Source organism: Adiantum capillus-veneris, chromosome 3 (genome assembly GCF_014529385.1).
Source record: "Adiantum capillus-veneris isolate H3 chromosome 3, ASM1452938v2, whole genome shotgun sequence".
Taxonomy (NCBI): Eukaryota; Viridiplantae; Streptophyta; class Polypodiopsida; order Polypodiales; family Pteridaceae; genus Adiantum; species Adiantum capillus-veneris.
In genome coordinates, this window is record NC_140933.1 from 28289584 (window position 1) to 28301599 (window position 12016).

Below are 12016 nucleotides of genomic sequence, written 5' to 3' on the forward strand. Positions count from 1 at the left end.
TAAATTATTAAGTATCATGTTGTAATGTTTTTTGCGCGAGTATTCATATTCCTAAATACAATAACCTCACCTTTGCCTTTGAAATAAGAAATGTCCTCTTCTAAATCAAAAAACGGTTGATCTCTATCCCATGCAAGCATAAAAAGGGAAATCGTGATAAGGAATGTAGTAACCGGCTACAAAAATGGGTGCTCTTTTTGGTGTCATAATTTTCAGGTCGTACATAACGTTTGTACTTGTCATCTTTCACAATTGATACAAAATCTTTCAATCCTTTCTTAAGCATACATGCTATCTCTTCTTGCACTCTTCATTGCTTGAGATTCTTTGACCACATCAATGAATGTACATTATAATCCTCCAAGTCGTTAATCCTTTTTGTATCATGCTTCCAAGTTTCAACAAGAAGTACAACATCGGCTTTGCTTGTTAGTTCATCAATGCTAACCCCCACATTCCATGGGTATCCATTATAATTCCAAAAGCATATTTTCAATTGTAACTCAGTCTCATAGGTCACGCATCCCTATTTGCTCGAGGGACTTGCCTCCTCCTTGGGCACATTTTCTTCTGTGAGAGATCTCCTTGTTTTTTTCTTATTATTTTCCTCATATGCCTTGCGACGCATATTTTGTTGCTTAATAGTGCGATCTTCACATACGAAACATTTTGTATCCCTCAAATAGATCCAACTATTAACAAGGATAATCTTTCGTTTGGTCTCATCCGGCATGGTGCATACGATTGGCCATTCTCCCGAGCGAGAAGCTCCTTGCTTACCCACTCTATGTGCTCCATAGACCATAACTCTAGACATGCCAAAGTGGGTTTTAAAGAAATATTCGATAACAATGGGAAGAGAAGGAGGTGTCTCTAACTTCTCTTTGAGAATTCCACGAGTAACAATGTTCTTAGAACGTCACTCCTATTCCTTCAACTCCTCCACATCCACACTCTCAACATTCTTTGTTTGAACCATAGCTTGCATGAGTGAGGAATTAGAAACCACATTGTTACCATATACATCAGTCCAAGACTTGTTTCTGCATGTATTTTTCATGTCGCATACATCCCGGCTCATGGTGTCAAATTTCTCCTCTTTCAATACATGGTCATGCTCTACTTTTCTCATGTGCTCCTTCAAAGCATTCAAGTCCACAAGAGAGCGTTTACATTCCTTTACTTCCTCTTCAAGTTGCATCAAACATGTTGTTTTCATCTCAAGTGTCCTCTTCAAATTCTCATTTTCAACCACAAGTACCCTTAGTGTGCCATTCTCCATTTCAAATGCCCGTAAGCCTTCACCTTGTTTGTTTGAGGTCTCTTGCAATGACACCAAGTATTCCATGATCATGCTTTTTGATGTTGTTGGTTGGGTGGTTGTGTTGCTATCTCCACACTTAGGAGATTTTGGATCATTTTCCACAATTTTTGTGGACCTTGTTAAAGAAGAAGAACCCTTGCGAGTGCTGGAAGACATTCTATGTAAAATCAGAGGTGAGAGTCAACTTTCTTGAACCTGTTCACTTAAGAAATGTTTCTATAGAAATACCTTCCATAACTCTAAAATTTTTTGTCTTTACATCAATGCTTAGAGGGCGTTGTGCTCTTTGATTGAGGCTATAGATCATCCAAATCAGAGTTTGGATGAAGAAGTTATGATCAAAAGATTGAAGTGTTGTCTACTAGTTCAAAAAACGGCTTCACTAAGGGGGGGGGGGGGGGAGAGAGAGAGAGAGAGAGCCCTAGAGGAACTGCCTTAAGGATTCTCCACCCTACCACCCTAGTATATAGCCCTTGGACGTCTATATCTAGAATCCCCTGTCCACATATGGCAGACGGCCAGTGGCCTGGGTCCGTGACCCCCCTGGGTTTTCCCTGGCGTTACATTACTCCCCCCTTGGAGAAGTGTTTTTGTCCTAAAAAACAAAAGTGGTGATACCTCATAAGAACACTAATGTTTTCTACAGTGGCATCCTTCATTGATCCAGTTGTCCATTTGATCGAAACACGGTTTAGTAGGAGGTTCAACAAAATCAAGAAGAGCATCTTGAGTTTCCACATTGTTGTCCCTTTGAAACCGTCTTGTGTAACCAGCCCTTATCAACCAATATAGTGTATAGACTCCATTTAGAACTCACTTGAGTATGCTAAACAAGTTAGCGCAAATGAGATGTATCTAAAAGAGTATCTCTTTTCACTTTCCATGAAAGTAATTGGCTGATATAACTCATTAGGAAACTATAAGGCCTTGACTTAATATCATTCTTCATCATAGTAAACAACCCCACCATAACCGGTATTCAAGGTTGAGAACCCGATTTAAATAGGAAGAGGCTAAACTTAGTCACAACCTACTTTGTGTCATGGTAAACAAACTCCAAGTAGAGAGATAATATTTCTAATTGGGTTGCTTTGTGCTAACGTACGCACTCAGCATATCCTTTTCACAAGATCAATACTCGTAAATTGCATATCCTCTCTAGATAACTAAAAATAATGAGGCGTGTTTTCCCACCATTTACAGACATTCCATTAAATTGACTGGTAAACAGGGATCACCATGGCTTGCATTATTGCTCATTAATGAATAACCATCTTGCTTAATTGTAATGAGCTGATCTACAAGAACCCAAACCAATCCATGACCTCTATTGGTGATTGATAGATCTACAATTAATCTCATAGAGATATTTCACATAGAGTGCAAAATGCTCTAGAAGATACTTATGTCATGAATGCGCATGCCACTCCAAATCAGTCTTTGCTAAACACTAGGGCTCATAACACCTAGTGTGCATGTATTCAGCAAAAAGAGATCCGAACCTGCATATCCATAACCATAGTTGCCAATGTTTATGGCTAATGTTATGCTCACGTCTCATTGGGAAAGAATTAAATATTCCCAAGTGAAAACCGTGCTAACATATTTGGACAATAATAGAATGTGAAAATCCATCACATCTAGGTACCAAATGAAGTCGTTTTAACATAACATAATTTTTCTACGTGTATAAGCAACCATCAATTGAAGTTGTTTTAAAATACTTGTAACCTTAATATGTCTTGATAATTTTTTGCCACTAAAATTGTTCATGATACAATGTGCTCAAAATGGTCTGATAAATGGATTCCACCAATACCTAGGGACTCTGTCGTGACACATAATTGAAATAACGGGCTCCAGTGTTAGTCCCAAAGACTCATATTCTCCACATGTGGAATATGTCTCCTATAAGAATTTTTTAAGAAATGACATCCATCAAGTGCGAGAGGTACTTGTGTGTGGAGGTAGCTGTAAACACTCATCGACATGAGTGAGAGGGGCCCTCATAAATTGTGCTCCACATTGGCTCAACCAAGCTCCATGAGTTCCTAGACCATGTTGTATCCCATGTGACAACATGTGCCAAACAAAACCCTACATATAGGTCCATAACGGTATAATGCAGAAATGAACTACGGCCCAAAATAAGTTGCTCCTATATGACCTTATCATGTCTTTGAAGAGCAAAACGGATGAAATCATTCAAGCTGACACATCCTACTTGGAGGATTCAAGCAAAACATATTCAAAAAATGGAATAAAATCAAATCACATGCATACCTGAAGGTTGAACGTAGTGTTCGCTTACCTGTAGTCACGTACACATGACCAAATCTCCTACCTAAAAGGGCTTGGTAACACTAATTGAAAGCTTAGTGAAAAACAAGTAGTACTGTGTTGATAACCCTAGGTGTTGCCCTTGAAATCCAAACCCCTTGGTTAAAATCTTGTCCAATAAGGATCGGAATCAACTTGGAAAGTTGAATGTTTTTACTACCCCTTGGTGAATTGGAAACTTCTTTCCTTGAAAGTACAACTATGATGAGATCAAATCGTGACCCTCAACACCTATGGAGTGACTGTATATTAGCCGGGCCATACCCCTAAAAATACCACTCCTAGAGACATAACTGTTGCAACAAGCAACAGATCTTCTAAAACTGTAATCTTATTCACAACTGGATCTTGAAATAGTTATCTCTTGCTATGAACAGAAAATAAAGATGTCTAACATCCCCAAGAAGGTATTCATACTAAATTTCCTTGGGTTTTTACACAAGAGATCCCCTACTTTGACGTGCTCTTGGCTTATTCATGTCGTTGCATGAATTAGCTACTTGATAGGTAGGCCATGCCTACTTGCTACCATAGTAAAATGTCATCTATATTGGTTGCACCTTGTGCATAGAGCCAAATATTATAGTGCTCGCCATTGTAGACATGTACGACGATCACAAGCAAATATATGAGGCTCAACTCTTTCTAAATAGAATAGTTGATGTTATGGCAGAAGCATAATTAATGAGTCAATGAAAAGAATCCCACCATACTAGCACGCTATGCATGGATAAAAAAATAGAGTGATAAGCCCTTGGCTTTCACAACGGTCCAATAGTTTGAGCCGTGCCCTACGTGCATTGCACAATTTGTAATGGCATGGATACATCACAATTCGTTGTTGCCAAACGTGACTGTGAGCTTATATCATGTTATTGCCAATTTTCCAAATTTGTGTGCCATTATCCTTGATCCTAAATCATTGGTTGGCACGGAAGAGAATCCTTGCTTCCCATGGAAACTATCAAAGCACATTGCTTTGCACAGCAAAGAAAATCATGTCCAGTTCAAAGATAAAACACAAAAAACAAGAAGAACTTGAAATTGGCTAAACTTGTCACCCCTCTGAGAACAATTACCTTTGTTTGAAGTTGGCTCGTAGCCATACATGGTGGGAAATTTTGAGTTGTCAACGAATGTACCCTGCATGCCCTCGTGGCTTGGTTCATACTGACCTCCAACAATAAGTAGGTAGATATGTTGCCAAAGTTTGTATGCGACTAACATACTCCAAACTTTGGAAGCTTCTAAGAAATATGCCCTAAATTGAAGCCTTACTTCGCATAAGCTCATTGAGGAGATGAGACAGGATGCATTCTTATTTATCTTAGCTAACAGGTGCTTGGGTTGACACACAAATGTCAAAGCAAAAGAGAATTGACATTGTCAATCTGTCATATAGAAACGACCTTGCCAAATCATGTAAGTTATTAAAAATTATGAGATTTTCCATTATTACAAGAGATAGGCCTGAAACTTAGCTAACAAATGTCATCTAATTTCTAAACTTTGCTTAATCGAAGCAGCATTTGCTTGTCAAGTTGGCATTGAAGATGGAGTAAGTTCAAACATGAAACTTAATTTTAAGGTACTTATCGATTTTTTGTGATTGTCGCCCTTGGCATCAGAAGTCGTAGCATCTTGTCATGTGATTGTCAACATTGGAATCGACTCAAAGCTGTAGATGTCAATGTGCTTTGTGTATTTATTTTGCATGCACTCTAGAAAGTTGTAATTGCTTTGGAGTCATTTTTCACCCAATGCATAGACATAGATACGGAGTCATGCTCCTGGAAGCCTTGCTTTTCCCCTCCACTTGATAGCACCAGGAGGACATGTCAAAGAAATAGAGGCAAACAAAATATATGGACAACCAAATTTATGGAGTCATGCTCCATAGATCAAACATGTACTATGATGTACTATTGACTTTTGACCCTGTCGAGGAGGATATCATACTGGAAGCACAAAAATAACTACAATAATGGCATAGAAAAAAGTGTATCTGAGTTGCCCAATATTATTGGCATGCACCTTTTGCCAACTACTCTTGAAAACCTGTTGGATCTGCTTGCCAACCATGGGTTGATTACAACTATCTTTTACTGTATCGAGTTTAGGAAACTTGCCTAGGAGCCATGCCCTTGCACGCATGATCAAAACTAGCAACAGGCCTTGCCTTTGCATCAAAATTTAAAACTTGCCAATTTCCATCCGTAGGTTCCTATAAAACAACTTCATATACGGATTAGAAAACCGACTTTAAATGAAATAGAATACTTGTTGGATATTGGAACGCCCCGCAAAATGCCTTGCATATGGTTGTAGTCTTGATTCCCTTACTGAAATCTCCACTTGACCATTGCAAACCTTATATTTTCATGGCAGCTTGTAATCCATCACATGGTTCATAGCCCTTGAGTAGAGTGTTTCTCCCTAGCCTTTATTGCCAGGCAACCTTGCCAACCTTATCAACTTTGATTGTAATCAGTTGATTAAACAGATTAAAAGAAGTTACCTTTGTTCCGTTCTCTTGGAGCCCATTAAGGCCAATAATAGGCCTTGCTTGTATCAAAATTTAACTTTCAAAGATCCCTCCATAGAATCTAAAGCTTCTACATGATTTTTTGCTCATGCCTTGCATGCATTCAAAAATAACCTTGGAGCAATTAGCTGCATCTGAAATCAAGTACAAAAATCAACTTGAATTCTTTGTCAGCTTCAAGGTTGCCATGCCAAGATCTTTTCTGACTATGCATGTCAAGCTTCTTGTTAATCCAATTTGGCTCGCAGCCATGCCGATTTGTCATGTTGAATCTCAAGCCTTTCTTGAGTGCCTAAGATCTTGTCGTAGTCTTACTACGACCTTCATACCAAGAGTGCTCCATGCCAAAGATATGGTTTTGCTAATCCGCAATTTTTAGATGTTGGAAAAATTTGTGTCAAACTTGGAACGGCATGAAACCCCTGTCGGCTTCGTGCATTGCCACAAGTGGTCTCCAACTGTTGTGGGTTTGCTAACGCCGATATGTGCCCCTCATGAATGGCTCCATAAAAATTTCAAGCCTTGCCAAAAAGTTTGTAGCCTATGTTGTTATTGTTTGCCTCATATAACTTTTGGAGTGCGTGCGGCCCTGGATTTCTGAGCTTGGATAATCAAAACTTGAGGGTGTGTTCCCAGGGTGGGCATGCACCCTTAAAGAGTTTTTAGAGTGGTCAAGGTGCACAAAACTAGGTGCTTTGGTTTGAAAAGGAATCTTTCCCAAGCTATGGCAGTGTGTAGGTTGTGCAGGCATCGAAGAGAGAGAGTTGACTCATGGGTTGTTTCTCAAAATCCCCTGCCACAGTTGCACACCAGTGTGACCCTGCCTAGCCGCTTCATGCATGATTTGGCGTTGGTCAAAAATCCTCCCCCTTTGACACAAGCAGTTCTGCACACACTATAGCCAGTCATGAAAATCATGCCCAACTTTCTCCCCTCTTTCTCCTCGATGGCTATGCTTTGCATGGTAGTGCATGCCTTATGCAAGCTCCTCTGCCATGGAAATATGAGAGAGAGAGAGAGAGAGAGAGAGACGCAAAAGCCCTCCATGGATTCCCTCTTCCCTAAGCTCTAACACCACTAAAAAACCCAAGTGACTTAAGGAATCTTTGCCCTACCAACCTATTATAAAGCCCTTGACCGCCCGTCTATATCCAGAATCCCCTATCCACATCTAGCAGCCGGCACTTGGCTTGGGTCCATGACCCCCCCTGGGTTTTCCCTTGGCCACACACAAACACACACACATTAAGACTAATGCAAGTAGCAAAACATAAAGTAGATTGATCACACTAAATGCAAATGGTGGATACAGATGTGGCTCAAGGAGATGGGATAATGATTGAGGTACAAAGTGTGCAAATAGGGCTTCTTTTATAGGAGTAGAGAGAGAGCATCTAGTGACACAAGTGATGATATCAAATGTAGGCTTCTAGAGTAGAAGGGGTTTCCCCTAGTTGGTGGTGCAAACGTGGCACATGCACCAACAACCCTCCCTGTGTGTGTTAAAGTAGCATCCAAAACTACAAAGTATCCTCCCCTAGAGAATTTGATATTAGGTTTTAGGATCAAATGCCTTTCCTAGAGAATTTAATAGTAGGAGTACACCAAACAAAACACCTCCCCGCCAAAATCAAAATGGTGCTTTTAATGGCGTTCGATATCAAAAATCAAAGGTGAATGCCTACTTTAAGTCTTTAAATATTTTGTGGTTTGTCATTGGTGTTGACAGAAAAATGTTGGATGCTTCTCTTCCCCTCAAATTTGTGTCCAAAATCATCAAAGTAAGTGAATGTCGATGGCGGCATGGCATACAAATCAAAATGCTCAAAATGATTGTTGTCTTCGTAGCTTGATGAGCTCCTCTATGTGCTTGAGGTTCTTGCAATGGTTGGTCTTCTTGAAGTTCATGCTCGACTTCAGGATGGTGTTTATACTTCATCATAGTGCTCAAGATGAGCGTTTGAGAGGTAGGACTTACCCAGCAAGGGGTAGTGTCTAAACCTCTTAAGTAAATGTACATCAAGCTTAGATTCATTATCTTCACTAAGAAGATAAATGGCATACATATCAATTGAAAGACTGGGAATACAAGGCTTGAAAATATCTTGAAGCTTGATAAGCTCTTCAAAAACTCCAAAAATAGATCATCATAACTTCATAGTCTTTTTGAAGAAGATCTATGGAAAATAAGTCCATCGGGGAATAGAGAGCTTGGCTCGTGGGAATAGTGTTCTTGGTAAGAGCTTGAGAGAATAACTATAGCTAGTGATGCAAGTATGTGTGATGTAAGTCGCAGCTGATTACACAATTTGTGACTAGGCAGATAGCATTAATGGGTGAATAGGAGAGGCTAGGTGTTGATCACCTACTTGCAAGCTCTTATCGCAATCGATATGTTTGGAGAGCTCCACAACATTGATTGTAACAAATACCAAGGAGGTTGTAAGTGATGCTCTGTGTGTGGATAAGCTAGGTAAGATACTTGTGATTGTGTGTGTACACTACACCACGGTGTAAGCCTACCCAATGTGATGACAACACTAACAATACTTTGCATCAAAATGGCAACTCAACATCTGGGAATGGTTGAATTCCTTGGCACGTGCTGGTGTACTCCTCTTGTCAAAACCACCACGTGATGCACCTCTACAAACCCGACTGCTTGCAATATAATTGATTGAGCTCCACCTTACCCCACAACCTTACAAAACCAAGAATAGGGTGCTTCCCCTAGACCACGGCACCAAACTTGCTAGCTTGTCAGATAAGTGGCTTCTATAGATGATATTTCTACTGCAACAGTGAGCCAAGAAATAGAAACCTTAATTGAGCTCCAATTTGAGCTTAAGGGGGCTCAAATGAAAGTTTTTTTTAGGGCCTTGATGTAGTCTTCCTCTAGTATGAGAGTTAATGCACGATACAATGGGATGGTATAACTATGATGCACCTAATTTGGCTCAAAAGACGAGCTTTATTAGCATGAAATGCACTAAATCTAGCCTTCTACTCACCTAACCACTAAAGGATAGTGGAGCATGCTCTTGCCCAAGTGGTAATTAGTAAATAAAATTATTAATAATCCAAGATGTCAATGCAATAGGGATTAAATGCAATCGATTAAGCTATTAGTAAATGATGCTCAGATAAAGGAATTAATAGGCTTAGGTGTGAACCATTGGCTCTCATTAGGAGAAAGTTGGACTCATTTTCGGGCCTTTTAGCTCTAGTGAGATAATGCTCCTTAGCCAATAGGAAGAAGGCTAACGTTACGTTGAAAAGACCTTTGTTCTTATTTTTGAAAATGTCCATGAAAACCTTTTGGGTGAAATTATCCCTATCACTAGAAAAAGAAGGTGCTTGATACTGACATCTTGGACAAGTGCTGAACGCCTTTTTATGACGCGTTGTTGCTATCCTATAAAGTTTGGTACTTGCACGTGTGCAACTCGCACACGCATCAATCACATTTTCATGAGCTACTTGCAATTTCAATTTGAATGGATCGTACTGGATAACGATTGATAGGTACTATTAAAGACTAAGAATAAGTCAAAACCAAGCGAACAGAGGCCCCTGAGGGGTCTGTGGGGCCTCTACTCGCTTGGTTCTGACCTCATGAGGCCCTGAGGCTTAAAAATGCCATATCTTGAGCTAGAGACGTCAGATTTCAGCATTCTAAAGTGCTATCCTAAGGTTTTTTGGCGTTTCGGATGCATTTCGTGGTATCCTTTCTGTATTTTGAAAACTTCTTTGATGTGTTTAATCTCATTGTACATCACATCACTCATTAAGATTCAGGAACATAGATTTTTGTGCACACTTAAGTTGGACTCTCAAAAAGAAACATGTACGAGCATACATTCAAGTGATTGAGAAAACTTTTACGTATGTACTATGAAAAGTAGAATTCTAAAAAACTACTTTTATATTTTCCAAGATTACCTCTCTCTATGCTGAGTTGGCGTTTCTTACAAGGCCCAAAATTGAGTCCAACTTTCTCCTAATGGATACCACATGAAAGGAATTGTCTATGGCTGAAACAATAGTGAGCGGTTCATGGTGTAGTATATTCATCACATAAGAGATTAGAGAGAGAGATTAACACCAATGCAAGTAGAAAAACATAAAGTAGATTAATCAAAGTAAATGCAAATGATGATGGGTACAAATGTGGCTCATAGAGATGGGATAATGATCCGGGGGTACAAAGTGTGTGAATAGGGCTTCATTTATAGGAGTAGAGAGAGAGCATTTAGTGACATAAGTGATGATGTCAAATGTAGGCTTATAGAGTACAGGGGATTCCACTAGTTGGTGATGCGGATGTGGCACACACCCCAACATGAGGCCTATTTGCACTAAGGTAATCCGGATCCACTTTCATGGGCATATAAACTATTGGTTCTACCATAGGTGGTGGCATGGAAGAGTTACTTGCTCCATAGGACACAACAAACCAAATCTTTTTTGTCCACTTGCTCTTTAGGTTGTATCCACTCAAGGGAAATTGAATTCCCACCAAGTAAGGCATGTTGTTGCTCTTGTGTCTCCATGGGCACATAGTGCGCATTTCCATTGTTTGTTGACATATAATACGAGCACTCATGTATTTCATGGCTTGTCCACTTGCACTCTATGAAACACCACTTAAGTTGTTTCTTTTGAGCCATAAGTTAATTTTAAGGGTCCATTGTTCAAACATTTGCATATGCATTTGTCTTTGAAGACTATCCATCAATTGAATTAATTCTCCTCAATGTTTCATTGTACGCTTCCATAGTGGACTTTTTTTTTGGACCCACTTGTGTAGGTAAAGCAACCTCTATTGTGCGACTCTCTATATTTTCTCATTTGGCATCTTCCCCATAGATGTCAAAATTATCCTCTAGTTCAGTAGAATCATGTAGGCAAGCAGTATGTCTCATGCTATATAAGCTTGCATGTAGTTTCCTATTTAACAACCCTTCCAAGAAGAGAAAAACAGGTTTCTCTTTTAAGGAACTTCTCTCTCTAGAAATCTCACTATATAGTGTCTTATTCAACTTGCACAATCTTTGTGTGTCTCCCCTTTTTCTTGATTGAAGTCATAAATTTGTGCCAGTGTACTGTGTTTGATTCTTTTTTTAGCAAATGAAGCAACAAAATTTTAGGCTAGGGTCTGACAATCGCAAATACTTCACGGCTATAGAGTTTGGAACCAAATTAAGGCCTTACCGTCTAGTGTCATTCCAAAACCCTCATTTTGTGCACGTGAAAATTGTAAGGACTAAACACATGCCTTTACTCCATCTCTTAGCCATGTGGGAACTAGCCCTAGAACACTCTAGAACATCTCATGAGAGCCTACATAAGAAGGCACCCTCCACAAGCTCCAGACATCACTTGTAGTTTACAAGCTTTGCTTATGCACTAGTTATTTTGTTCATTTCAATGGTGTAAGTTCTCCTCTTGCATAGGCATTTTATTTCTCTCTCATCTCTCCTCATTTTGTGTCTACAACATGAATGCTACATGTGTGTATCCACCCTAAAAACCCAACTGGTATCAGAGCATTAAAGACCCTCATGGGCTCACTAGCACACACTAGCATTCACTTTTAGGTGGTTTTCTCACACTCTCTCTCTAAAACGTTTTTTGGAAGAGCTAAACGAGGAGAAATTCAAGCCTCACAAGTGAGCATGCAAGTGGAAAAGTGGCCTTGACATGTGGAAAGTGCTCCACTTAATTCTTGCTCATTCAACCACCTACTACCCAAGAGAAGAAAATCGTTGGTTTTTCTCTCTCCTCTAGGAGCTTCTCCTTCTTCC